The sequence below is a fragment of the Dama dama genome, chromosome 19 (genome assembly GCF_033118175.1).
Source record: "Dama dama isolate Ldn47 chromosome 19, ASM3311817v1, whole genome shotgun sequence".
NCBI lineage: Eukaryota > Metazoa > Chordata > Mammalia > Artiodactyla > Cervidae > Dama > Dama dama.
In genome coordinates, this window is record NC_083699.1 from 23473007 (window position 1) to 23499078 (window position 26072).

The 26072-nt window shown below is 40.8% G+C and overlaps 1 protein-coding gene and 1 long non-coding RNA gene across 2 annotated transcripts in view; one reads left to right on the forward strand and one right to left on the reverse strand.

Annotated features, from left to right (window-relative positions):
- The window catches only part of SLC7A14 (solute carrier family 7 member 14), a 108881-nt gene that overhangs the window by 75634 nt on the left and 7175 nt on the right, over positions 1–26072 (reverse strand). The window lies entirely within an intron of this gene.
- Positions 14089–26072, forward strand: part of LOC133073893 (uncharacterized) — a 72478-nt gene continuing 60494 nt past the window's right edge. The window contains exons 1-2 of the long non-coding RNA XR_009697061.1: positions 14089–14126; positions 20133–20229. This is a non-coding gene — a long non-coding RNA (uncharacterized LOC133073893). The remainder of the gene's footprint in view (positions 14127–20132; positions 20230–26072) is intronic.

Sequence of the window (26072 nt, forward strand, 5' to 3'; positions counted from 1 at the left end):
CTGAGGAAATTTGTTTAAATGTCCTCAATGTGACACTTTGTTATGATCTCAGAAATTAAGAATGCTAAAAGTTATCCCCACCTGACATCCTGCAGAGAGGCACTTGGCTTGAACAGTGACATGAAGATTGCATCCTTTGAGAATAAATAATGGTTCCTGTGGTCCCTTCCACATTATACTTTAAAACATGAGCAGGGGAGAAAACATACATAGATCAATCAGCAAAAATCACCTTGCCCCCAAACCATGGAGATGTGGGGAGTCTGAACACTCCCAAAGACAGAAAAGCAATTTAAGCTTTTTACAGGAAATCTTTGTAATTGCAGAGGCAGAGACCTAATTTGTGCAGGCTTCAATGTAAGGAAATACTGAAGCTGGGCTGCTATGGTTTCACCTCTCTGAGGTTTTATGTGCAGAGAAGAAAAGAGGAAGATCTTGGGCTATAATTAAATGATGTGATTCGGCACATGTGTAATGAGGGATTGATTTGAGCCCTCAATTCTATTAGCCTCAGTGCCAGCTTTTTTATAGCACACAATACATTATTAATGTGATGAGGAATCACACTCATTCCTATACTGACATGAAAGTCATAGATAATATACTTAACCCACAGACATTATTTAAGAAAAATCAATACAGTGGACTCATAGTATGAAGAACTAGAAGGCAATTAATTTATAATAAAAATACTCTTCAAACTGTAAATGCTCAAGCACAGTATAATGAAGTACTCAAACTTGCATCTTTGCCCAGAGTGATCTCAACAACCACAAGTAATAAAGTTGTGGGGTATTGGTGATGCAAATACTACTGATGAGGGCTTGTGGGTGAAGTGATTTTTCAGAAAATTTCAAGTTAAACCTAATACCACTTTCCCTTGGTTTGTATGTTAGTTGCCTTCCTGAAAATTAAGCACATGTAAATTAAAAAAAATTGAGGCATAACTCATCTGCCATAAAATTCATTTCTTAAATGCATGATTCAATTGTTTTTAATTGCATATCCATCACAGTTATCCAATTTCAGAGCATTTTATCACCCCCAAAGAAACCCATACCCATGAGCAACCCCTCCCCTAAACTTCTGAAAACCACTAATCTACCTTCTGTCTGCATGGATTTGCCTTTTTTCAAGTATTTCATATAAATGTAATAGTATTTGTGGCCTTTTGTGTCTGGCTTCTTGCATTTATAATGTTTTCAAAGTTGATGCATGTTGTTTCATGTATCAGAACTTCATTTCTTTTTATAGTTGAATAATATTCTGTGGTATGGGTATAGCACATTTTGTTTATCCATTTTGGTTGTTTACACTATTTGGCTATTATGAATAATGTTGCTGTGAACATTTATGCACAAATTTTTGTCTGGGCAGATGCCTTGAAGTCTATTGTGTATATATGAGGGGTGAAATTGCTGTATATGTCAACTCTATGTTTAACATTTTAAGGAAATGCTAGACTGTGTTCCAAGGCAACAGCAGTGTTTTACTTTCCCACCAGCACATGTGAAGTCACCAATTTCTCCACATCTTCATCAACACTTGTTACTGTCCTTTTTTTTTTTTTTTATTATCACTGTCCTAGTGAGTATCATTTGGTATCTCATTGTGGTTTTGATTTGAATTTCTTTAATAACTAATGAACATCTTTTCATGTGTTTATTATCCATTTGTATATCTCCTTGAGAGAAATGTCTACTGAAATCCTTTGTATATGTGTTAGTTGCTCAGTCGTGTCTGACTCTTTGTGACCCTGGGACTGTAGCTCACCAGGCTCCTCTGTCCATGGGATTTCCCAGGCAAAAATACTGGAGTGGGTTGCCATTCCCTTCTCCAGGGGATCTTCCCTATCTGGGTCTCCTGCATTGCAGCCAGATTCTTTACCATCTGAGCCACCAGGGACGCCCTTGAAATCCTTTGCCCATCTTTAAATTGAATATTCATCTTTTTATAATTGAGCCCTAAGAGTTCTTTATATATTCTGGATGCTAGATCTTTATCAGATGTATAATTTGCTAACACTTTCTCCCATCCCGTGGAGTGTCTTTTTACTTTCTTGATGGAGTCATTTGCATGCAAAAATTTTTGGTTTTGATCTAGTCTAATTTATCTGTTTTTTCTTTTATTGCTTGCTTTTGGTGTCATATCTAAGAAACTTGCTTACTCCAAGGTCATGAAGACTTATGCTTATGTTTTCTTTTAAGACTTTCATAGTTTTAACTCTACACTTAGGTCTTTGATCATTATGAGTTAATTTTTGTGTATGGTTTGAGATAAGAGTCTTTCGTGTATGGATATCCAGCTGCCCCAGCACCATTTGTTGAAAAGACTGTACTTTCCTCATTGAATTATCTTGATACCCTTGTCAAAATCAATTGCCTGTAAGTGTAAGGGTTTAATTTGGGGCTCTCAATTCTATTTCATTGATCTATATGCCTGTCTTTATGACATATATAAAATGTATGCACAAGGAGAGTGAAGTTGCTCAGTCATGTCTGACTCTTTGCAACCCCATGGACTGTAGCGTACCATGCTCCTCCATCCATGGGCGTTTCCAGGCAAGAGTACTGGAGTGGGTTGCCATTTCTTTCTCCAGAGGATCTTCCTGACCCAGGGATCGAACCCGGGTCTCCCACATTGTAGGCAGACACTTTATTTACCGTCTGAGCCACCAGGGAAATCCTATGCACAATATTTACATATAAAATGGAATTATGTTCTGGACTCAGAGAATTGTCAACAGATTTTTCACCTGTGTAATTGTCTAGTGGGACATTTGAACATCATGTGAGCCGCAAGGCCATTCTTCCTCCTGTGAGACTATGCTACCCACTGCAGTATATCTGGCATCATTTGCCCCTGCCAATGAAATGCCAGTGTGCCCTCCAGTCACTGTGACAGCTAAGATGTCTCATAAATCTTTAGAATTTCCCTCAGGAAGCAGTATTCCCATTAAGAACCACTTCTGTAAAGGCACCTTCTGCACCCTTCAACTTCCTTCCTTCTCCGCCTCTCCAGTACATCTCTCATGGCTAAACTATGAGTCTTTCCAGGTTATTCCTTACTGAAAGGCTTGTAATAGTTCCTTATGCTCTGTGAAATGAAGGTCAAGCTTTCCTACATGGCCCATCGGCTTGATTACCCTTCAGATCGAGGGTACCCTGCATACCACCTGGCCCAAGAGCTGGCCTTATTGCCCCTCCATTGGGTACACTGACAGCTCTTTGGAAATCACATTCATTTTTCAGAACCAGGTCCATCAGCCCCTCTTGGAAGCCTTGTGTGTCTCCTCTCCGACTGGTGATGCCCTTCCTTTAGTTCCCAATGTGCTTGGACTTTGCTCATCTTGTCATCTGTAGTTTCACCTCAGTCCCAAACACACCATCTGGCACTGTTAGGATCAATGAATTTTGTTGAAAGGATGAATCCTCAGTACTCCTTTAAGTTCTTATTCCTCAGAAAACTAACTACTCTCTTTCTCCTGATGCATTGATTTACCTTGCAACTCATAACGATTTATTATCACTTATTTATATAACACATATACATTTATTTGAGAAGATAGACAAGGGACTGTATGTTTAATTCCAGAGAGTAAGGAAAAGAAGCTTCCAGGTCAAAACATCAACTTTGATATTCGGCAGAAAACAACAAAATTCTGTAAAGCAGTTATCTTTCAACTAAAAAATAAATCAATTAAACCCATCAACTTCATCATCATCATCATCAAGGACAACAATGATAGAAAGTCTTCCAAATGTTAGAAGTTCTCTGATGGGACAAAGCGTTTTTGTTCCATGAGGAGAGAGGTGGTTTAAAACTCAAATGTCCCATGTGAGATATTCAAGGAAAGTGGAGATGTCTGGTGGAAAATAAGCAGAGGCTATGGAGAGATTAGGGAGCCTGAGGGACCTAAAAGCAGCCAGAATATAGGGAACAGTTGGAAGAATACGTTTGTCTGAGATGGCAGGTGCTGTGTTTAAATTACTTGTTTGCAAATATTGACATGGGAGTCGACCTCGGACACCAATCCTTCTGCTAGGACTCTGATGTCCAAGCCATTGTTAAAAATTTTTTTTTCATGATTTGACATTTTTAAATAACTTTTTTTCATTCCAAAATGACTACATGTTAGTTAGAAAAATATGAAGAAATATGATTAAATAAAAAGAGACGACACCCATCACCATGAATTCCACTGCCTACAGATGGCACTGTGAATATTCTGGTGCACATGTTTCCAGTCACTTTATCTCCATACTTTTAACCCCTCCTCGGTTTGTTTTTGATAGTTAAGTCATTGGGCAGAACTGCCAATTTCAGAGTTACAAAAGAAAAAATGGGACAAGAGCAAAAAGAGGGTAAAGAAGAAGTGGTGAGAAGTTTGCCGGCTCTTTTCCTCTGTCCAAGGACTGTGCTGGGCATGGCTCTGACTGATTCGAGTATTGATTCTATTATATCTTGCACTGCACAGCTGTGACGTCAGTAACACAGTTCAGAATGACCAGAATGAAATTAACCATGAGTCAGATGGCAGCTCCTGGCTTTTTAAGCCAAGGAGGAATGATTTTGGTCAGGGTTTTTTGATTCAATATTTTCTCTCCTATGGCTGTGTTTCATTTTTGCAGTATGAAGTCCAAAGGGTGATGTTGAAACTGCATTCTAACTGAGGTTCAGCATTTTCTTCTCCACAAATGGCCAATACTAAGCCTGTGCAGTTTCTCTGGCAAGGCTCCCTTCCTTCTTCCCACAGTCCGCATGCACTTCAGCCTTCATGAGCTAGGGTTGCCCTGACTGCTTCTGACAGCCCATCAGATTCTGCTTTCAATTCCTTCCTCCGCATCCTCTGCCCCACAGCAGACGCAGCTCCTAAAGCCCAGCCCTAGTTATTACCTTTTTCTCAGAAACATTTAACAGGTCCCTGATGTAAAAGGAATTAAGTTCAGCCCTTAGCAGGTTGTTTGCCACTGTCTGCCACTCCTGTCTACTATTCTGTTATTCTCAAATGGCTCTGGTGGAAAAGAATCTTGGAAGAGACTGCCAAGCACTTTGAAAAATATTTGCTTGTTTAGCTAATTTGAAAGATACACATCCAATTGTAGACAATTTTGAAAACAGAGAATGTAAAGAAGAAATTAATAATCACTCATATCCCACTGCCTAGAATTAGCCACTGTTAACATTTTGGGTCCAAATGTTTCAAATTACACTCAAGCTATACATAAAGTATTGTATTCTGATGTTTTCACTTCTTATTATGTTATGGATGTTTGCTCAGATCATTAAATATTCTCATTAAATGTGATTCGGGTGGTTGTTCAATGTTTCATGATATAGTTGTGCCATAATTAGTGTAATCATTCAACTACTGTTGGTACTGTTAGACATTTAGGTTTCTTTTCGTTCTTTTTGGCCATGTCATGCTGCATGCAGAATCTCAGTTCCCCCACCAGGGATGGAACCAGTGTCCCTTGAAGTGGAAGTGTGTCCTTAACCACTGGACCTCCAGGGAATGCCCCAGATATTTAGGGTTCTATCAAGATTTTACTATTATACGTAATGCAAAATGATCTTGCTTGCATATACATTTTTACCACATTTTTTATATTTGCTTAGAAGAGATTCCTAGAGGATGGCACTTTATAATACTTTTGCCTACTATATTTTAATAAATGGTAAATTTGTTTTATTTCCGTTACTAAGCAAGTAACGTACACTGTGTACACGGTGTGAACTGGCAGAAGGTTTTGCCCGAAATAGGTATACTCTCACTGTCGGTTGAATTAGAAGACAATTCACCTCCCCAGCTCTCAGATTCTTTCTTTGCAAAATGGAAGCATTGAATTATAATACCTTTCAAGCCATGACATTTCAAATTTTTTGTACCTTCAGACTTTAGCTAATACTGTATATTTAAGACACGATCTTCATAAATAGTTGGAATCACAGCCCATTTCTCATATAGATAACTAATGTCCGTGAAGCTCAGGATGGCCTGCGGCCTGTGTAAGGACTGGCGGTAGACGCTGGGAGGTGGGATGGCAAGTTGGGAAGTCCACAGGATTGCATTCCCTTAGTCCTGGCTTCCATTTCCCCTATTTGTGACCTTGGACAAAGTACCTTTGCCTTTCTGGATTTCAGATCTTTTGTAAACACTATCAATCATGCCTACTTTCATAGGAGGACTACAAGAAATATATAGCCCTCCCTATGTAGGGCTCCTTGTAAGGGTGGGTTTTCATTGTCATGCTATTTTTGTAATACACATTTTAGTCAATCACTTAGGCATCAAGTGCCCTGAATGATGACACACAAGTTTGATTTAACAGGGTTGCTCTTCAAGGAAGGCATTAATCCTCTTTTTTCAACATCAGCATATTAAATGGTGAGTCACCACATAAGCCTATTTTCTGTATAGGCCTTTAATATTTTTAATATTATATTTTTAATAGCAGAATCTAGACACAGGGGCTGTTTAAACATTCCTCATGAAATCTAGAGAAACTAGGTATTGCTTTTGCCCTACCATAGGCATACACAGACCCAGAAAATGAAATCAATTTATTGATTTTTCAGGTAAATTATTAAATATTTCGAGATCAGCATTTCGTGTGTGCGTGCCAAGTCACTTCAGTCGTGTCTGACTCTTTGCGACCCTACGGACTGTAGCCTGCCAGGCTTCTGTGTCCATGGGATTCTCTAGGCAAGAATACTGGAGTGGATTGCCATGCCCTTCTCCAGGGAGTCTTCCCTACCCAGGGATCGATCCCAAGTCTCTTACATTTCCTACACTGGCAGGCAGTTTCTTTACCACTAGCGTCAAGGTCTACATTATCCTTGCTGAAATATAGCCTACCAGGCTCTCCTCCACTCCCATCACAACCTTGTAACAAAAGTAATATTAAGACCACTAAGGTGGGAGGGGGGATCGGGATGGGGAATACATGTAAATCCATGGCTGATTCATGTCAATGTATGACAAAAACCACTACAATATTGTAAAGTAATTAGCCTCCAACTAATAAAAATAAATGGAAAAATAAAATAAAATACTGGAGACATAAAAAAAAAATACCACTAAGTAATAATATTAAGACCACTAAGGTACTAATGGTGGAAAACAAGAGGAAGGTCCTAGAAGAGGCCAGAGGAATAAATACATTTTTTAAAAAGTGATAAAAACAAAATTTAAAAAAGAGTGTTTATGAGGCCTCTCTGGTGCCTCAAGGAATTCCTCTTTTTTCACCTGTGTCTCAGTCCTAATGAGAGAGGTCGATCAAGCTTCAAGTACATTCTCACCCCTTGCTTTTCCAGTGGTTTCCAGGTGGGTTATGGAGCGCAGTTCTCCTGTTTAGTGTATTTCTGTGCTAGCTGCTGCCTTTGGGGAATGGATTAGTTGGTCTCCTTACTGGGTGAAAGCTGTCTAGGACTTCATCATGAGATGTGCTCTGGGAGTTCACTGGAAGCTCATCCTTTTGAATCTGGAGCCCACTTTTGCAGAAGCCACATAATGATGGGTGGTTCTATTGCCCAGTTGAGCCTGAATCCACAGAGTGGGGAGATGTAGACACCTCATCAGCAGAGACAGACTAGTTGAACTGGGTCCTATAAAGGGAAGAGGTGTGGCTGAGGAAGGATGGGGAGGTTATAAACAAGATAAGTGCTTGCTGCCTGGGCACTGCCCAGATCCTTACTGTCTATATCTCAGAGAAAGGGGGCAGAAGCTTGTTCTCTAGAGTGAGATCAGCCTGGCCTCCCTGCTGAGCTGGCACTGCCCTCCTGCCTTTCTCCTTCTAGCTGCTGGGGCCCAAGAATATTCTGGACAGCTGAAGTGGGTGGTGGGGGTGGGCAGTCTTCAACATGAGTATTTATGTTAACAAACTGGAGAAAAGATTTTGGGAAAATTAATACCAATGGCTGGGTTAACACTCATTTCACAGTTTGGAATGAAACATTTCTGTGTGAAAAGTCTGTCTCCACCCCGTACTAATGCCTGGTCTTGGGCAAGCTACTCCACCAGGGTGAGCTGGGGAGAATCACAGACATGTTACAGGAGCTCTGTGAGCAGTTCTATACAGTGATGTACGTGAAGTGCTCAGTACAGTCCAGGCACATTGGAAGTGCTTAGGAAGAAAACCCAAACAAACCCTCAAGCCAAACCTTTTATGATTTAAAATGCCATGGCTTCAGGCCAGGAAGTTTTCAATCAGCCTTAGTTTGTCACTATCCTTGAGTTATGTAATTCAATATTGATTTTAAGAACAGTGCATCTGGAGTTGCCTATATTTGTTACATAGAGAAGTTCAACCCCTTTTATAAAACTCTTAGTGATGAGTCTGTGTCAGAGCCTGTGCTGGGTGCTAAGGCCAGAGATGAAGGAATGGGACCCCTTTGAGCCTATGCGGTGGAGATGGCATTGGAGTGGGAGACAGATGGGAAGGAAGAACGAAGACCTGGTGGATGAGAGTGGAGGTCTGGTGTCTGACTACCTCTTTCAAATCCCAACTCTATCACTGATGGCCTTGTGACCTTGTAACTTGAGCTCTCCACATCTCCGTTTTTCCTGTTTGTAAAGTCAAAGTGTTAGTTTCTCAGTCATGTCCAACTCTTTGTGACCCCATGGACTGTAGCCGGCCAGGCTCCTCTGTCCTTGGGATTCTCCAGGGAAAAATACTGGGGTGGGGTGCCATTCCCTTCTCCTGGGGATCTTCCCGACCCAGGGATCAAACCCACGTCTCATGCATTGCAGGGAAGCTCTTTACCATCTGAGCCACCAGGGAAGCCCTTCCTTTTGTAAAATGGGGGTAATAATAGCATATTTCCTTAAAGTGCTATTGCAGGGATTTTTTTTTCTAATTTTAGCCACATTAAAAACATGTTTTAAATTGGAGTATAGTTGCTTTATAGTGTTGTGTTATTTTCTGCTGTAACAGCAAAGTGGATCAGCTATGCACATACATGTATCTCTGCTTTTTTAGATTTCCTTTACCGTTTAGGTCACCACAGATCACTGAACAGAGTTCTCTCTTCTATACAGTAGGTTTTCACTAGTGATCTATTTTATACATAGTAGTGTATATACGTCAGTGCCAATCTCCCAGTTCACCACTCCCCCACCCCCACCTTCTCTCTTCTATACAGTAGGTTTTCACTAGTGATCTATTTTATACATAGTAGTGTATATACGTCAGTGCCAATCTCCCAGTTCACCACTCCCCCACCCCCACCTTCTCCCCTTGGTAACCGTAAGCTTGTTCTCTACCTCTGTGACTCTATTTCTGCTCTGCTAATGAGTTCATCTGTACCAGTTTTCTAGGTTCCACGTATAAGCGATATTATGCAGTTATTTGTTTTTCTCGTTGTAGGGATTAAATGAGATGCTCCGTGCATCTTGCTTAAGAAAATGCAGGGCTGAAGGTAAGCATCAGTAAATGTTGTTTAATTACTGTCTCGTGAGAAGCAAGAGTGAATTCTGAGTTCTAGTCTTCTCTTTCCCACTGAATAGTTTTGTAATCTTGGGCAAGGCTCATGTCTCTGAGTCAAAAAGGAAGGAAGGAGGTTACTGTGTCGGCTGGGCCAATTGGTTCTGACTGTCAAGGAAAAATGGGACTGTACTACACAGTGGGGGCAGGCTTCCCAGGTGGCTCAGTGGATAAAGAATCTGCCTGCAATGCAGGAAATGCGGGTTCGATGCCTGGGTCAGGAAGATCCCCTGGAGGAGGGCATAGCAACCCACTCCAGTATTCTTGTCTGGAGAATCCCGTGGACAGAGGAGCCTTGTGGGCTACAGTCCATAGTGTCTCAAGGAATCAGGCACAGGCTGAAGTGACTGACCACACACATACCCACTGGGGGCAAGAAGGATAAGTCTGGAATACAGCATCTTTCACTCCCTTGTCCTGTGTTCAAGTCACTGGGAAACTGCACCAAGCCAATTCAGACAAGACTGCTTGGAGGCTTGGTATTCTCAGTTTAGAAAATAAAAAGGCAGGGTCGGGGGAATTAACTACCTACATTACCTTTCAGATTTATAATTCTCAAGTTCTAAATCCCCCTTCTACTTCTAACTTGCTGTGCTTTGTATACTGAGGTATCCGGGCAAATAGCCAGTCTTATTTTCAGATCACAGTGGTAGATGTGAGTAGCTCAGTAATAAGACTGTGGCTGAAATTCAAATAGGAAACACACCCACTTGGTATGAAAATGTCAAATGACAGAGTTAAACATGATGTTTTTCCTACAGTGTCATTCTGAATGGAGAATTACAAAGTTGGATTTCAATGACTGGCCTTTTTCACTGGCTATAAATACAAGGTTATAGTATAAGAATGGCTTGTTCAAGTTTCTCCTTACACCTAAGCAGAAGGGGTGGCAATTCCTTCCTGTTATAACAGTGCTTAGTCCTGGTATAAATAGTTCTCCCTGAGTGTGACCCTGTTCAGATAAAGGATGTGACCTGCTGATTTTCACGCTAGTAACTGCTGGGCTGAATGACTGTTCTGGGAGGTTTATATAGGAGTCCAATTCCATGAAAGTCTATTTCGTAAAACCCACAAATGGCATACAGTGCTTTCAAAACCTGGACCTCACAAAATTACTAATTAATGTGTTCCTACCAGCTGCCAGTATTAATGCTGATAAAGGGCCTATTTAAACAGAACATTAGTGATTTGAAAGGGTTGTTTTAATTTTTAAATTTGTTCAGGGGGAGAAGATAGAATATAGTTCTTTCCTCTTTTAGAAAGGTGGAATGCCATTAATTAAAACTGATTTCTTAAGCAGTTGTAAGATTCTCTTTCAGGTACCAGAAAAGATCTATTTCTCTCAACCAGTAGAACTAATTGATTTCAGAAATATAGTGTTACTCCTTTTTACGAAAAATTTTGTTACTATAAAAAAGTGATAATTAACTATCATTATAAAAAATTTAGGAAGGAGGAAGAAGACTATAGTCTGTCACTTTAACAGGCCTACTGTTACATCAGTTTAAAGATTATTTTCATGTAAGAGATGTAGCATTCAGAGCATATTTTTTGTTCCTCCCTTTTTCCCTAGAAAAATTTTTTCACCCATGAACACTCATTAGTTTGCTTGATTCAAGAATGGGATATTGATTAAGTCCTGTTTTAAGTGAATGCCATAGATTTTTAAAAAATTACTAATTCTAATACCTAGGTTATAAAACAAGCAAATAGATTCAACTGATAACATGCAGAGTTCCTCTCCACCCACCCCTCTTTCGAATGTGGGAGGCCGCACTATGGTTGGCTTTATTAGGTGGGACTCCAGTCCCACACAGTGTATAATTAACGACCAAGTCAAACTGGCATTTCAGAGGTGAGAAGGACCAGTCCAGTCTTTGCCAACCCTCTGGCCAGGCTGAATCATCCACTGGGACCAGGGACTTCCTTCCAAGACCAAGCGCCTGTGGCTGTAGCTGCTGGGGTCTCCCGTCTCTGAATAAACAAGCCCTGATCCAACTGGGCTGGTAGAGGTGTGTGAGAGCCCTGCCTGGCGTACCTGAGGGTCTCATTCCTCGTCTCTCTCCGTGGGACCATGACCTCTAAATTCTACTGTCCCTCAGTAATGGTTAGGAAGACTTTTCTCAGTCCCTGCCGACCTCACTGAAGCCACCTTGCTCTCTGATATGGGGCTAGGCACAGTGCGTCAACTTTTAAAACAAAACCTTAAAAAATTTACATTATGAAATATTTCAGACCTAAGCAAAAGTGTAGAGAGCAGAGGCTTCCCCCGTGGCTCTGTGGTAAAGAATCCGCCTGCCAATGATCCCTGATCTGGGAAGGTCCCACGTGTCGGTGGAGCAACTAAGCCCCATGTGCCACAACTGTTGAGCCTGTGCTCCAGAGCCCAGGAGCCGGAACAAGAAAAGCCACTACAATGGGGAGCCCATGCACCACAATTAGAGAGTAGCCCCCACTCACCCCAGCTACAGAAAAGCCCATGCAGCAATGAAGACCCAGCACACCCAAAAATAAAATTATCTTTTTAAAAAAAGTTTAGAAAGCAAAATGATAACTGCTACTATTTAACAGATTTTTTTTTTTTTTTTTTTTTAACCAGTTTTGCTATAGGTCTTTTTTTCTGGAAATAAATAAAAGGTACCAATCAATAGCTAAGACTCTTCTATTTCCTTGCTTCCTTTTTTCTCCATAGTGGTAACTACTATCCTGGAGATGATATTCATCATTCCCACAGATGTTTTAAACATTTTTTAATCACATAAGCTCTATCCTTATAGATTGTTTTGTGTGTGTTCAAAATGTTTAAAAATAGCATCAACTAGCGTTTTCATTCAGAGTTTTAATTTTGAGGTTAATCTGTCTCTAGGTCTAGATAATCTATTATAACTCAGGTGTAATCTCTTACTGAATTGTTGCTGTTCAGTTGCTAAGTTGTGTCTAACTTTGTGACCCTATGTACTACAGCACACCAGGCTTTCCTGTCCTTCACCATCTCCCAGAATTTGCTTAAACTCGTGTCCACTGAGTCCGTGATCTATCCAACCATCTCATCCTCTGTCACTCCCTTCTCCTTTTGCTTTCAATCTTTCCCAGCATCAGGGTCTTTTCCAATGAGTCTGCTGTTTGCACCAGGTGGCCAAAGTATTGGAGGGTCAGCTTCAGCATCAAGTCCTTCCAGTGAGTATTCAGGGTTGATTTCCTTTAGGATTGACTGGTTTGATCTCCTTGCAGTTCGAAGGACTCTCAAGAGTCTTCTCCAGCACCACAGTTTGAAAGTATCAATTCTTTGGCACTCAGCCTTCTTTCTAGTACAACTCTCACATCCATACATGACTACTGGAAAAACCATAGCTTTCACTATATGGACCTTTGTTGGCAAAGTATGTTTCCTTACACATGTGTGCTTGGAGTTACTGGGGTGTAAAGTAACTTTAACTTTACAAGATATTGCCAAATTTCTTTCTGAAATTTGTTCTTCCATCAGACATATGTAAGACTTTTTGTTTCTGCACATCATCACCAACACCTAGTGTTATGAGACTTTTAAATTGTTGTCTAAATGATAGGTTTAGAACGACTTCAGTGGGTTTAATTTGTTCAGTATTTCTCTGATTATTCAGTTTGTTAAGTAGGTCTTTTTTTTCTTTATCTTTTCTGTGAATTGCTTGTTTCTAATCTTTTCCCATTTTCTATTGTTTCTTTTTTTTAATACATCTGTAGGAATTTTAAAATACATGTGATTTATACTAATCCTTAGTTAGTTACAGTAAATGTATCTTTTCTAGATCCGTGGCTTTTCTTTCTTTCTTTTCTTTTTTAAAGTTCATTTTATCATGGTGTCATGGAAACTTACAGCTATTGAACTTATTTGGCCAACAGAATCTTCAAAATAAAGAAGGATGGTTTTCAGAACCTAAAATGGAAAATGCTAAAATATCATGGCAAATGTAGACCTCCTGTGCTGTTTCTCTCCACTTCTGATAGCTAATGTAAAATTTTCTTCAAAAGAGAATTTAATTGGGGCAATGCTCAGGTTCTTGGGATAATCTCCAGTTCTTTGTGTTTACCCATTCTGACTCATGGGAGAATATTTCTTTATATGTTTTTAAATTTTTTGGTTGTGAGCAAACTTCAATGGAGTTTATTTTGTCTGGGATATCCCATCTGGCCTGGGTGGTCCGAGTATCCTTGCAGAGTTTTTTGCATTTTTCTTCTGCAAGGTTGTTTAGTTGCTCAGTTGTGTCTGACTCTTTGTGACCCCATGGACTGTAGCCCACCAGAGTCCTCTGTCCATGGGATTCTCCAGACAAGAATACTGGAGTGGGTTGACATTTCCTCCTCCAGGGGATCTTCCTGACCCAAGGGTCAAATCCGTGTCTCCTTTGTCTCCAGCATTGGCAGGCAGATTCTTTACCACTGGGCCACCTGGGAAGCCTTTGTGAAAGGTGCCTTAATGGGTATTTGTGGCCCAGGTTTTATGTTAAATTCTTAGCCTTGGAATTCTCATACTGAGTGAGTAGTGTGAATCTAGACTCCACCCTTTTGTGGAAAGGCTAAGGTTTTGGTCTCTCATGCAAGCCTTTTTTGTTTTGTATTCAGAACTCTGGGCAGAGACCAGCTCCCTTGATGATCACTGATGCGGTGAGTAGGATTTTTCTTGTGTTTCCTTTCACTGACAATGAGGTCCTTTGAAAGTCCTAGATCTGTTTAGGGGTCTCAGTTCCAACTCCCCTCTTCCAGTGGGCCTCAATCTACAGTCCCTCCTATGTGGGCCTTCAAGTCCTTAAGCATTAGTGTCCTGTCCTGGGTACTAACCCTTCTTCCCCTCATTCTCCCATTTTCCCTTTCTGATTCACCTCTTCATTCTCTGAGCCTTAACTGATGCTAATACTATTTTTGATAATACATCTTGTGGTTTCAAGTCCCTTCACAGTCTAGGTCTCACAGCTATCAGCTCCCTGAGGACATGGCCCATGTTTTAGTCTTTTTCAGGGTTAATATAAGATTGAGCAGACTTCTTGCAACAAGTATTTGTTTACTGATTCACAAACTTCCCAGTGTGGGAAATTGCTGTGTCTGTATCTTCACACAAAACCTATGAGATGCCTTCCACTTAAACCTGTGAAAGAGGCTGCTCCAAGCCTCAGATCCTATTGGGGTGTAGAGAGCATTGGACTAAGAGTCAGAAGTCCAGGGTTTTAGATTAAGCTGTTACAGAAAAAGTGTATGTTTTTAAACAAACCCGTCTACCTTTCTGAACCTGTTTCTTTGTCTTCAAAATGAAGATAATATATTGGCTCTGCTTACCCTGAAGAGTTGTGAAGAGGATTAAATAAGAACTGCCACGTGAAAAGGGAGTATAAACTTTAAAAGGCAATCCACAGTGTGTTGTTGGTAGTTTTGTTGTTTGTGGGTCAGGACATGGTAAACCACAAAGGCAGTAATAAGATTTCCTGATTCCTCCTGGGAGATGTTGTTTATGCTAGCATTGTCTGATTGCTGGCCTTGCTACAAGAAATATTGCTTTTGCTTGTCAAACTCTCTTTAATGGTTAACATACTGACTGAAGAAGCCCTATTGATATTCTAGATGGCTTAGACAAAGGTTCATTTTTGGTTGTTCAACTCGAAGAATAGCACCATATATCATCCTCTTTTCTAACAACATCCTTTTTTTCCCCCTGTCATTACAATTTTTACTGCCATGATGTCTCTCTAAGCAGAAATGAGGCTCCCTCACATCTTACCTCCATGTTCCTTTCTCCCTCCCTCACCCGTGTGCATCCAGCCCCTCTATGTAGATTTGTACCCAGAGGGCTCCTGCCATCACATCAGTTCAGCGAACACTGGTTCCTAACGCTTATGTGTAAAGCAAACCTTCGTAAACAGGATATCTTGTCTTCAATTTAAATAACGCATGTTCTCACTTTGGTTTTGATCTGCATTCAGTCATGTTGGTTTAGTATCTATCTCTCCATCAAGTTCAGTCTCTGCAGACTATAAACATACACTATTTAGGACTCCTGGTGATTCCTTTTATTAAATGAAGGCTCCTTGCTGGTAAATAACCCCAGCCCTCCCTGCCATTAACACGTTTTCACATAAGAGGTATGTGTGGGTTGTAATATAGATTTTTTTACCCTGTTTCATTTTCGAGTCACAATCCCCTTTAAACCCACGTGTTTAGAAAGCTGAGCACAGCTCCTGTCTCCAATGTTGTCAGAGTGCCGTGGAATGGAATGCTGGAGGAATAAACAGTGCTGAGTGTTACCTAGGCCCTGACCGGTGGGGTAATCACAGTCATATAAATTACAGGTTCTCTTTGGAGAACAGAATGATTTTCTGAGTCATTTCCAGAGCCTCTGAAGTGGCACTTCCTGTTGTTAGAGATCTGTGGTGCTGAGGTAAGATTTTAGCTGTTGGCTCCTGTGGCAGAGACATGCAGGGACTAGAAAGCTCACTCCCAGGTGCTGGGTTGGAAGAAATGGTTGGATCCCAAACTTGGCATTTCATAGACAAGAAAGTGTGGCCTAAAGGATGTGCCCAGGGTCACACTGCTGGTCCCTGGACCCAGAAGTTCTGCCTCCAGTTTACTGGCTTTGGTTTTATTTTACCAAGTTTAAGTTTCATCAGTTTATCTTTTTGCAGAAGTAATCATCTCTAGTCTCTGAAGTCAGACAGATCTGTGTTAGAGTTATGGTCTTTCTGAGCCTGGTTTCTTTATCTAAAGTATTAGTCTGCTCAGTCGTGTCTGACTCTCTGGGAACCCACGGACTATATCCCGCCAGGCTTCTCGGTCCATGGGATTCTCCAGGCAAGAATACTGGAGTTGGTTGCCATTCCCTTCTCCAGGGGATCTCCCCGACCCAGGGATCAAACCCAGGTCTCCTGCATTGCAGGCAGATTCTTTACCACCTGAGCCACCAGGGAAGAGCTTTTCTTTTTCTAAAAAAATGGGCGTTAAAAATGCCCACCTTATTAGGATTGTTGTGCTAATTCATGTTAATGTATATGAAGTGTGTGGTATGTACTAGATTAAAATACAGATATTATTGTTATTGCTCTAGGAGATGGGGCTGGATCAACTGCTTCTGCTAACTTTAATAATAATTTACATTTTCTATAATACTTTTTTGGCAAGTAGGTCTTTCCTCATCTCTCCAGCTTTGGGCTCCATGTACATCCACATAGGCCTCTCTTGGGTATTTATTTTTAAAGTATTTCTAGCTGCCCAGTAACCTGGTTTTCATCGCAGAATCCTGGATTGTTAGGAGGAAATCTCTAGCCTCCTTAGGCTGTGAGCACTGGAAGAAATAGATTCTCACTTCCTATGCTGGTCTGTTTCTCCTTCTTTAGAGGTGACGAAGTTGTGCTTAGAATATTAACCAGACTGGTGTAGGAAGTAAGATGCTGAGTGGGGGGTTGAAAGTCTTGAGCTGGGGTTGGGGGTGGGGTGGGGCAGTAAAATAGGGGAGACCCTAGCTGAGCTCAGCTTCCACTGAGATGAGCAAGACAAGTATTTGATAGTTCTCAAATGGAATAGTAGCTCAGGGGACTAAAAGACAAGTGACTAATTCAGGGTTCAGTCATTTCCTCGGGAGTGAGGCCTCAATGGCCCTGCTCTCTGGCTAGATTTGAGTGGGCCATGGTTAAACAGATGCAGTTGCATTCAAGAGGCTGGGCTGTGTGTGTACATGTGCACATGCATATTAATTATTGTCAAGTTAAACTACAGCAAGACAGTATAAATAGCCTCCTTCTTTATTAGTTTTCCTAGGGAAAAGTGGGTAACAGCAATCATCTTGCTTGACCTGTAGGCAGTGAGGGAGAGTTGCCCAGAACATCTGGAAGCCTGCAGCTTTGTGGAGAAAGCAGTGATTAAAAAACAAAATTCAGAAGGGAGGTTGAGTTCAACTTCCTCTTCCTGCTGGTAGAGGACTGCAGGTCATCAGCAGAATGATGTGGAAAAGAGCTGGCCGACTAGTCCCTTGTCCTGTCAATAAACAGATGATCTCATTGTCTTGTCTTATGGAAACAGTCCCCTCCCTGCTACCACCAGAAAACAGGGCGGGGTGGGGGCAAGGGAAAGGAATGGGGGGAAAATACTTTATCTGAAAAATAATGGAAAAATACAAGAAATGGAGTGGTGGTGAATAAAGGGAGAAAATCAAACCCTTAGGAGCTTTGGCATTTTGCACACTGTCCACCCTGGAATTGAACTGAATTGAATGTGGTCCATGAAATGCATCTTTAAATTAATAACACACTGCTGATTTTATAAATTCTCAAGCTGGAAAGAACCATGGCAATCATCCACAGTAGCCTTTCTGTTGGAAGGTTGAGGCATCTCAGGCCCAGAAAAGCAAAGAAACCTGTGCGAGGTGAGGCACATGCTGCTAGGGAGACTGGCCTGAAACCACCATCCCTGCTTCGCTTCCCGTGGTGCCTTCTTGGCACCATCTTGGATCCAGGCAGGTAAAGCTCATCTGGTTTACCTCTCTCTGCACTCCAGCCCATCCCCACCAACCCTTTCACCAGGAGTGGAGAGGGGTTCCAGTCAGCTGACAGAAAGTGGGGGGGAGGGCGTGGGTCAGGTGTGAAGTCAAGGAGAGAGTACTCTTGAGCCCTAGTCCTGGGACCTGTGCTCACCTCCAGATCCAGGCGACATGATTCAACACCAGCCAAGAAATAACAATGGCCCCTGATTCTACAGCTATGAAATGCTCTTTCTTTTGAATGTTTTTGACAGTTTAATCTCCTGACTTGACTTTTCTGTTCCCACCCTCTCTCTGTCTCCCTCAGGTATCCCACTCACTGGTGCCAGAACCTTCTGTCACACTTCTGGTCACAACTTTTACCATACTAAAACCTTTGGTGGCTCCCACTGCTTGTGGCTTAAAGCTTAATCCCCTTAGGTCAGCATTCAAGGTCCAGGAGAGATGAGTTTTACTAATCTTATAGCCATCGAGCTTGTAATGAAACACTTCTCCAAAAAAACTGCAAGCAGCTGAGCAGCAAATAAATTCCAGTAAGGACCACTTTATAGTTCACTAAAAAACAAACAAAAAAAGCCAACACTGAGAACTTTGCTTTGCTATTTAAAGCTAAGTTAAAATGGATCACCTTGAGTGATATGACACAGTCAAGTCATAAATCACATTTTAACATTCCATTTACAACTCTTATTTATCCTACTTTTTGACTGGAAACTGGCCCTCCAAACAAGTTAAGCTTTGAGATTAGGCTGGCAAATTTCCTTCATTTTCTATGGCAGTGCTTCCCCATTGATTTTTTTGAGTCTGTGTTTGTTTTGTTTTTATGTTAAGAAAGGCTTGATGTCCCTTTTTTAACAGGAGAAAATTACTTTAAAAGTCCAAATAGTTTCCTGTGTATAAATTAGGCTTCTAGGCTTGGTGAATTTGCAATCATTCGTTAAGGATTCATGATGATGCCTTTTGCCAAGTGACTTCTGAAAACTGGGGACAAACTGGATGATTCAGAACTGAAGAAAGAGCCATCTGCTTATTTATGTGTGAGATGTCTCTTACTCTCAAGCCTGGGACGCGGTAAAGGCTTTGATTGAGGGGAAGGAAACGCATCTCACTTCTCACCGCCCAGCAAACACTTCTGCTCCTCCTTCTCTAACTCTTCCTTTCTAGGGAAAGGGCTTTAGGAAGAATGCCATCTCTTCCCACTCCTTTTTGTGGGTTGACTTTAGCTGAAGCTAAAGTTGGACCACCTGATGTGAAGAGTCATCAGAAAAGACCCTGATGCTGGGAAGGATAGACGGCAGGAGGAGAAAAGGGGCGGCAGAGGATGAGATGGTTGGATGGCATCACTGACTCAATGGATATGAGTTTGAGCAAACTCCGGGAGATAGTGAAGGACAGGGAAGCCTGAAGCGCTACAATCAATGGGGTCGCAAAGAGTCAGACACGACTTAGCAACTGAGCAGCAAGTTTTTTTTTTTTACTCTCTCATTCAGGGTTTTCTTAATATTCTCTAGTTCATCAGCAAGCTTAAACTTAAGAATTTTCTTAAACTGAACAAAATGGGCTTTCAAAATGGCCTTAACTTCCCTTCGTTTTAAATTACCCCTTCTGTTTTCTTTATAAATATCTCTTTTGCCATCCGTTCTCCCATTGCAGATTATTAGTCTCCCTATCCTATGTTCTTGCTTTGTGGTAATCACATAATCTCAGCCTTCCCTGAAAGAAATGAGTTCCTTAGGCAAATGAAAAGGCACTTTGAAGTTCTGTAATAATTTAAGTCATCGCTTAGAACAAATTTGTCTTCAGAAACCATTCACAGGAACCTTGAGGATCCAGGCTATTGTTTTTCATAAGTAATAACTTGCACTACATTGGTCAGTTGGGCCTGTAGTTTTACTTGACAGATACATGAGAAGAATTCAAACTGCTTTGCTGATTAAGAAACTAACCCAAAACAATCTTGAGTGGAGTCTTCCACATACCCTAGGCCATTGGCACTTAGTAGTATCTTTATTTTAACAACAATAATCTGAACAGGGGTTCCTATTTTTGTTAACAGCTCTTAACCTGTGTTTTTGTCCATTGTCACTTCAGTTTTTAGTATATTTGTTGAATGAGTGAATAACTAAAGAGCCACTATTATTTTTCTTTCTTAGATGGAGTGACTGAGGCCTAGAAAAAGTACGACTTTTTCACAGTTCCACATCAAGTCTTTGGACCTCTGGGTCTAACTCCTCTGATAAGGCCATGAAGGTAAGTGCACTTGCAAAGTCATTCTTGTCATCCGTGTACTCATGTAAGATATATTAGGATCAGTCTGTCTCAGAGAGAATTTTAAAATTGTGGATGAGTTACACAAAAATAAACTCAAAAGTAGATTAAAGATCTAAATGTGAGACCAGAAACTATTAAACTCTTAGAGGAAAACAGAGGTAAAACACTTTCTGACATAAATCACAGCAAGATCCTCTCTGACCCACCTCCCAAAGTAATGGAAAAACAAAACAAAACAAAAATAAACAAATGGGATCTAATTAAACTTAAAAACTTTTGCACAATGAAGGAAACTATAAGCAAGGTGAAAAGACAGCCTTCAGAATGGGAGAGAATAGCAAACAAAACAACTGACAGAGAATTAATCTCCAAAATATATAAGCAGCTCATGCAGCTCAATACCAGAAAAATAAATGACCCAATCAAAAAGTGGGCCAAAGAACTAAACAGACATTTCTCCAAAGAAGACATGCAGATGGCTAACAAATACATGAAACGTTGCTCAACATCACTCATTATTAGAGAAATGCAAGTCAAAACCACAATGAGGTTTCATCTCACACTGGTCAGAATGGCTGCCATCAAAAAGTCTACAAACAGTAAATGCTAGAGAGGGTGTGGAGAAAGGGGAACCCTCTTATACTGTGGGTGGGAATGCAGACTGGTGTAGCCACTACGGAGAACAGTGTGAAGATTCCTTAAAAAACTGGAAATAGAACTGCCATATGATTCAGCAATTCCACTGCTGGGCATACACACCAAAGAAAGCAGAATTGAAAGAGACACATGTACCCCAATGTTCACTGTAGCACTGTTTATAATAGATAGGACATGGAAGCAACCTAGATGTCCATCAGTACATGAATGGATAAGGAAGTTGTGGTACATATACACAATGGAATACTACTCAGCTATAAAAAAAGAATGCATTTGAGTCAGTTCTAAAGAGGTAGATGAAACTGAAGCCTATTATACAGAGTGAAGTAAGTCAGAAAGGGAAATACCAATACAGTATATTAATGCATATATATGGAATTTAGACGATAACAATGACCCTATATGCAAGACAGCAAAAGAGACGCAAATGTAAAGAACAGACTTTTAGACTATATGGGAGAAGACGAGGGTGGGATGATTTGAGAGAATAGCATTGAAACATGTATATTACCATGTTTAAAACAGATGGCCAGTGCAGGTTCAATGTGTGAAGCAGGGTACTCAAAGTCGGTATTCTGGGAGAACCCAGAGGGATTTGGTGGGGAGGGAGGCGGGAGGCGGGTTCAGGCTGGGGGGACACATGTGCGCCTGTGGCTAATTCATGCTGATGTTTGGCAAAACCTGTCACAATATTGTAAAGTAATTATCCTCCAATTAAAATAAATTAATTAATTAAGAAAATTGTGGATGAGTAGTACGAATGGGGAGGATTTTGGTGTCAGGTAGCACAGATCTGAATCTGGCTCTGAGACCTTGGGCACGTCATTTAAATTTGATAATTCTCATATGAAGAATTGGGATAAATAGACCTACTCCTTGGATTAAATGAATACATGTGAGCTGTTGTGACCATTATCAGAAGTATTATCATGTAGAATAATATGAAGTATTATCATGTAATTATCCCTGACTTCAGTAACTTGCCATATTGGAATCACGAGTGTGAAGAGATGACATCACAAAGCTCAACTGACAGGTTCTCCCCAGATACCTAGGATTACTGTGTTGGCCCCATAATATTTATTTACAGCCGGTTTGGAATAGACTTGGGGGCAGAAAAGAAGAACACAGCTAGTCACTAAGACAGAAATGAAATGGAGAAGTCTTGTTTCTGTTTGACAGTTAAGTTCTATGGTGGCATGTTTTAGTTGTCTATATCAGGAACTTATTTCTGGCACAACAGTCTATACTCATTGAGATATTTTCTTCCTCTATGTTCTGATGCTGGAATAGAAAGTGTGTCAAAAGTCTATGTGACTAGGAAAGAACTTAAGATGAATCCCAGACCGTCTGTTGCAGTTTATGCCTGCTTGGAACTAGGATAACTAGCCTGCTCAAGGAGAGAATAAAAACAGTTAAATGATTGTTTGACCTCTGGCAGAGGTAACAATGGTGTCTGATTTTTTTTTTTTAAAACCTTTTGAGAGTTGATTCCTTTGGCATTTTTATGGATGAGTCATAGTCACCCCATGAATGTTTTCTGTGTTGAGAGTGACTAATGAATACAGTTTCAAATGTCAGGGTCCACACATGAAGATTTCTGACAAGGATAAACCAGACCCGGTTCTCTCAGAGTGAGGTCAGATCATGGCACCCTCTGAGAAGTGGAATAAATAGAATGTGCACAAAATACAAGAGATTTGCCCCTCAGAGAAATAACCCAACCACTAGGGTGGCTTATTCATGACTGGTGGTTAAACTGGGGCATCTATCAGAACTCCCTAAAGGAGACTAGAATGAAACTAAGTATAAGACAAGCTATGAGTTAAGTAGTTATAACATGTATGAAAGAATATCCTAACAGAAGATGAGGGATGCACAGAAGCTAAAGTATACCTTCTACTGAAATAATTTTCCAAAGTCTCTCTAACACTGGGGAAAGGGGAAACAAGATCCTCCACTTGGAGGGCCCAATGTTCCAGTAATCTGAAAGGTGTTCTTGGTGGAATTTGGAAGAATTCTCTAGGCCCTGTTTCAGCATGGATGGTAGATTTCCTGAGCCTGCTTCTCCAACTCCACTGATCCTGATCTTGTGCTCTCAAGTCATCTTCGATCACTCGCTCGGTTTTCTTACTATCCTAATACCAGGATGGAAATGACCTGGGCAACACTAGCAAGCATCCTACATTGGAGTGACTGTATTGGCATCTAGTCATCAGATCAGTCTCTTGGGATTTGGGGAGCATGGCTTGACTCTGCAGAGCTGGAAGACTTTTGATAGAACTGATAAAATCAAGTTTCTAAACCTAATAAGCCTGGTCAGATGATGAGACAATCATGACCATATGAAACCCTGCCTAAGAAGCTGGTTGTTAAATTTCTTCACCAATTCTCTTTTCAGTGCAATTTTTACTGAAACAGCACCTGTTTTTGTTTTAAAATGATTCCTCAGAATGAATTTAAATAGAAAATGTTTCATTGATTTTCTAAAAAAAAAGAAAAACCCTATTATTGTAAGCCTTGTGTACATTAAATTAAATGTAACATGCTAATCAATTCCCTGGAGAAGGAAATGGCAACCCACTCCAGTATTCTTGCCTGGAGAATCCCATGGACAGCAGCCTGGTGGGGTACAGTCCACTGGGTAGCAAAGAGTTGGACACGACTAAAGCAACTTAGCATGAACACATACTGATCAATTCAGGAAAAACACCTTGATCCTAAAGCAGACATGGTTTAGGAGTTGTCTTTTTTTAACTTTCTTATTCTTTTAATCCTACCCATTTACCCCATTATCTGCTTTCTGGGATTATGAATCCAATGACCTGCCATTTACAGTGAATGCGGGGTGAACTTTGCTCCATTATCAAGTAATGGGATCCATGGATCATGCCCTCTTTTTTCTTGGGCACAGTTTTCTGTGGTGATCTCTGCCTTGATGACATTGATTATATATATCCTCTGGATTAGAAAGTGTCCTCCATAACCAGCTTCTTAATGTGATAGATGGATCAATACAATGTGAGGGACAGTAAATTGTGGATATTCTAAACAAGGTCTTGGAATAAGCATCAGAGCACAGTGCAGCCAGTCATTTCCATCCATCCTTAAGGGGTTGGTCAGCGAATGGGAGGTGTGTGGGGAGTGGGAAGATACTCTTTTACCTACCCCTGGAAAGTCACAGCTTGGTGTGGAGGGAAAAGCATGGGGGTGGGAGTCAGCGAATCTAGTCCATTTACAGTACTACTTTTAGCTGTGCAACCTTGAACGGGCAGCTTTGCCTCTCTGGCTTTCAGAGAGAGAGTTCCATCTCTTGTAAATTGAGTGGATTGGTTTAGATGATCTCTATTGGATGTACATTGGATGAGAGGTGGAAGAAAGGTGGCCAGAGAATGAAAAGTAGGAAATAAGCAATTTCAGAATCTATGCACAAACTAACTTGACTGTGAGGTGAAATTTAAGACCATAAGCCTGGATAAATAGGAATGTGCAGATGGGTGAAAAATTTAACCCTGCTACAAAGAGAGCTGGTGCTTGGAGTCTGAAAATGCTCTCTCTGACATGCTCTGTGTGCAGGCAACTTCATCTTTCTGAAGTCTCCCTCATCTGGAAAGTAGAGAGGCTGTGATCATTTATATGCAAGCATGAACAGCATATTATTTACAGAATCACCGGAGATTAAGATGCCTTCTGTTCAGGCTGTGCCTCTATAATCTCTGGCAGTTTGAAACGAGGAGGCAGGGGAGGGTGTGTGAGGCGGGGGAAGAATGCCATGCCCATGTGTTGAGTATGCTGCTTATCTATATTTCTAAGAAGAATGCTCTTGTGTAGAAGTAGCCCAGGATATGATCTCTTACCTGGTTGTTATTAAGGAACCATATCTTAATAGTGAGCAATGGAAGACTTGGAGCTTCATAAATACTTAATAATCACACTGTGTGTTACACTGGATTGTGCTCCAAGGATGAATACAATTCCTGAAGGCAGTACAGAGCAGGGCAAAATGCTATGAACAAAGAGGATGGACTGGGCTCTAGTCTTTGTCCGGTCACTAATTTGCTGGCTGACCTTAGGCAAGTCACTTAACATTCCTGGGTTTTAATTACTTCATCTTTAAAACATAGGGAAGGGAGAAGGCTGGTTGGGGTGATTTCTGAGGTTTCTCATAGCTGTGAGAATAGACTTCATGATTCTGATGTCTGCCATGAACCAGCCCTGAGTTCAATAAAATTACTGGAATCCCAGTAATGCTTCTGAGCTGCTGTAGACCTCACATTGGCTGCATTCCATCTGGGGAAGGATACCAAAGTAAATTCTCTGTATCAACTGGGGAATTAGGAAGCTGGAACAGCATCTCACTTTAAGCATGATTTCTCAGTGTAGGGGGAGTGCTATTGGCATTTCAGGTGGTATTTTTTTTTTTTTTTTTAATTGTGCAGGGTTGTCCTGCCTGGTGCAGGGTATTTAGCATCCCTGATCCCGGGATGCCAAAGCCAGTGATAATACCTCACCCTACCCCCAGTGTTTGTAAGAAAAAAAAAAACCCTTTAGTGAGATAGCACCTGAGGTTGAGAACTAGTGATTTTAGAAGAAACCAGGAAGCCTCCCTTATTGTTAATAACCATTTTCTAGACATGCAAGCTTAGATCTAAGGTCTTCTTAACCCTAAAGACTTTGATTTGGCTGTTGAGTCAGGTTCAGGACTGGATATCGGCAACCTGAGAGCTATTTTTGAAAAGAACCAAAAGGACAGAAAATCCATCCTTTCTTTTGTAAAGACCTTATGGTTCACAAGGAGTATCTCATTGGCCTTCTTTGTGATATGAGGAGCAGACTTAGCACATGTTAAAATCCACAGTGAGGTAGATAGGTACTGTGATGTATTCTATTTGAGTAATTTGGTATTAAGGTAGGGTTAATGAAAAGAAAATGAATTCTACACATGATTTTGAAAATTTTAGTCTTATTTTTGATAGAAGCCCATCACTAGGAAATGACACTCTGGAAGCTCTCCTTCTCTGCCTTAAAAGCTGTCTAGATTGTCACTCTGAGTAAAAAACCTGGAGGCAAAAGCCAGAAAACTCTACTGAACAGTGAAGATGTGGTAGGCTGACATTTGTAGCCTTAAAAGGTGATGGATCCTGAACCAGCATTCATTCATTTCT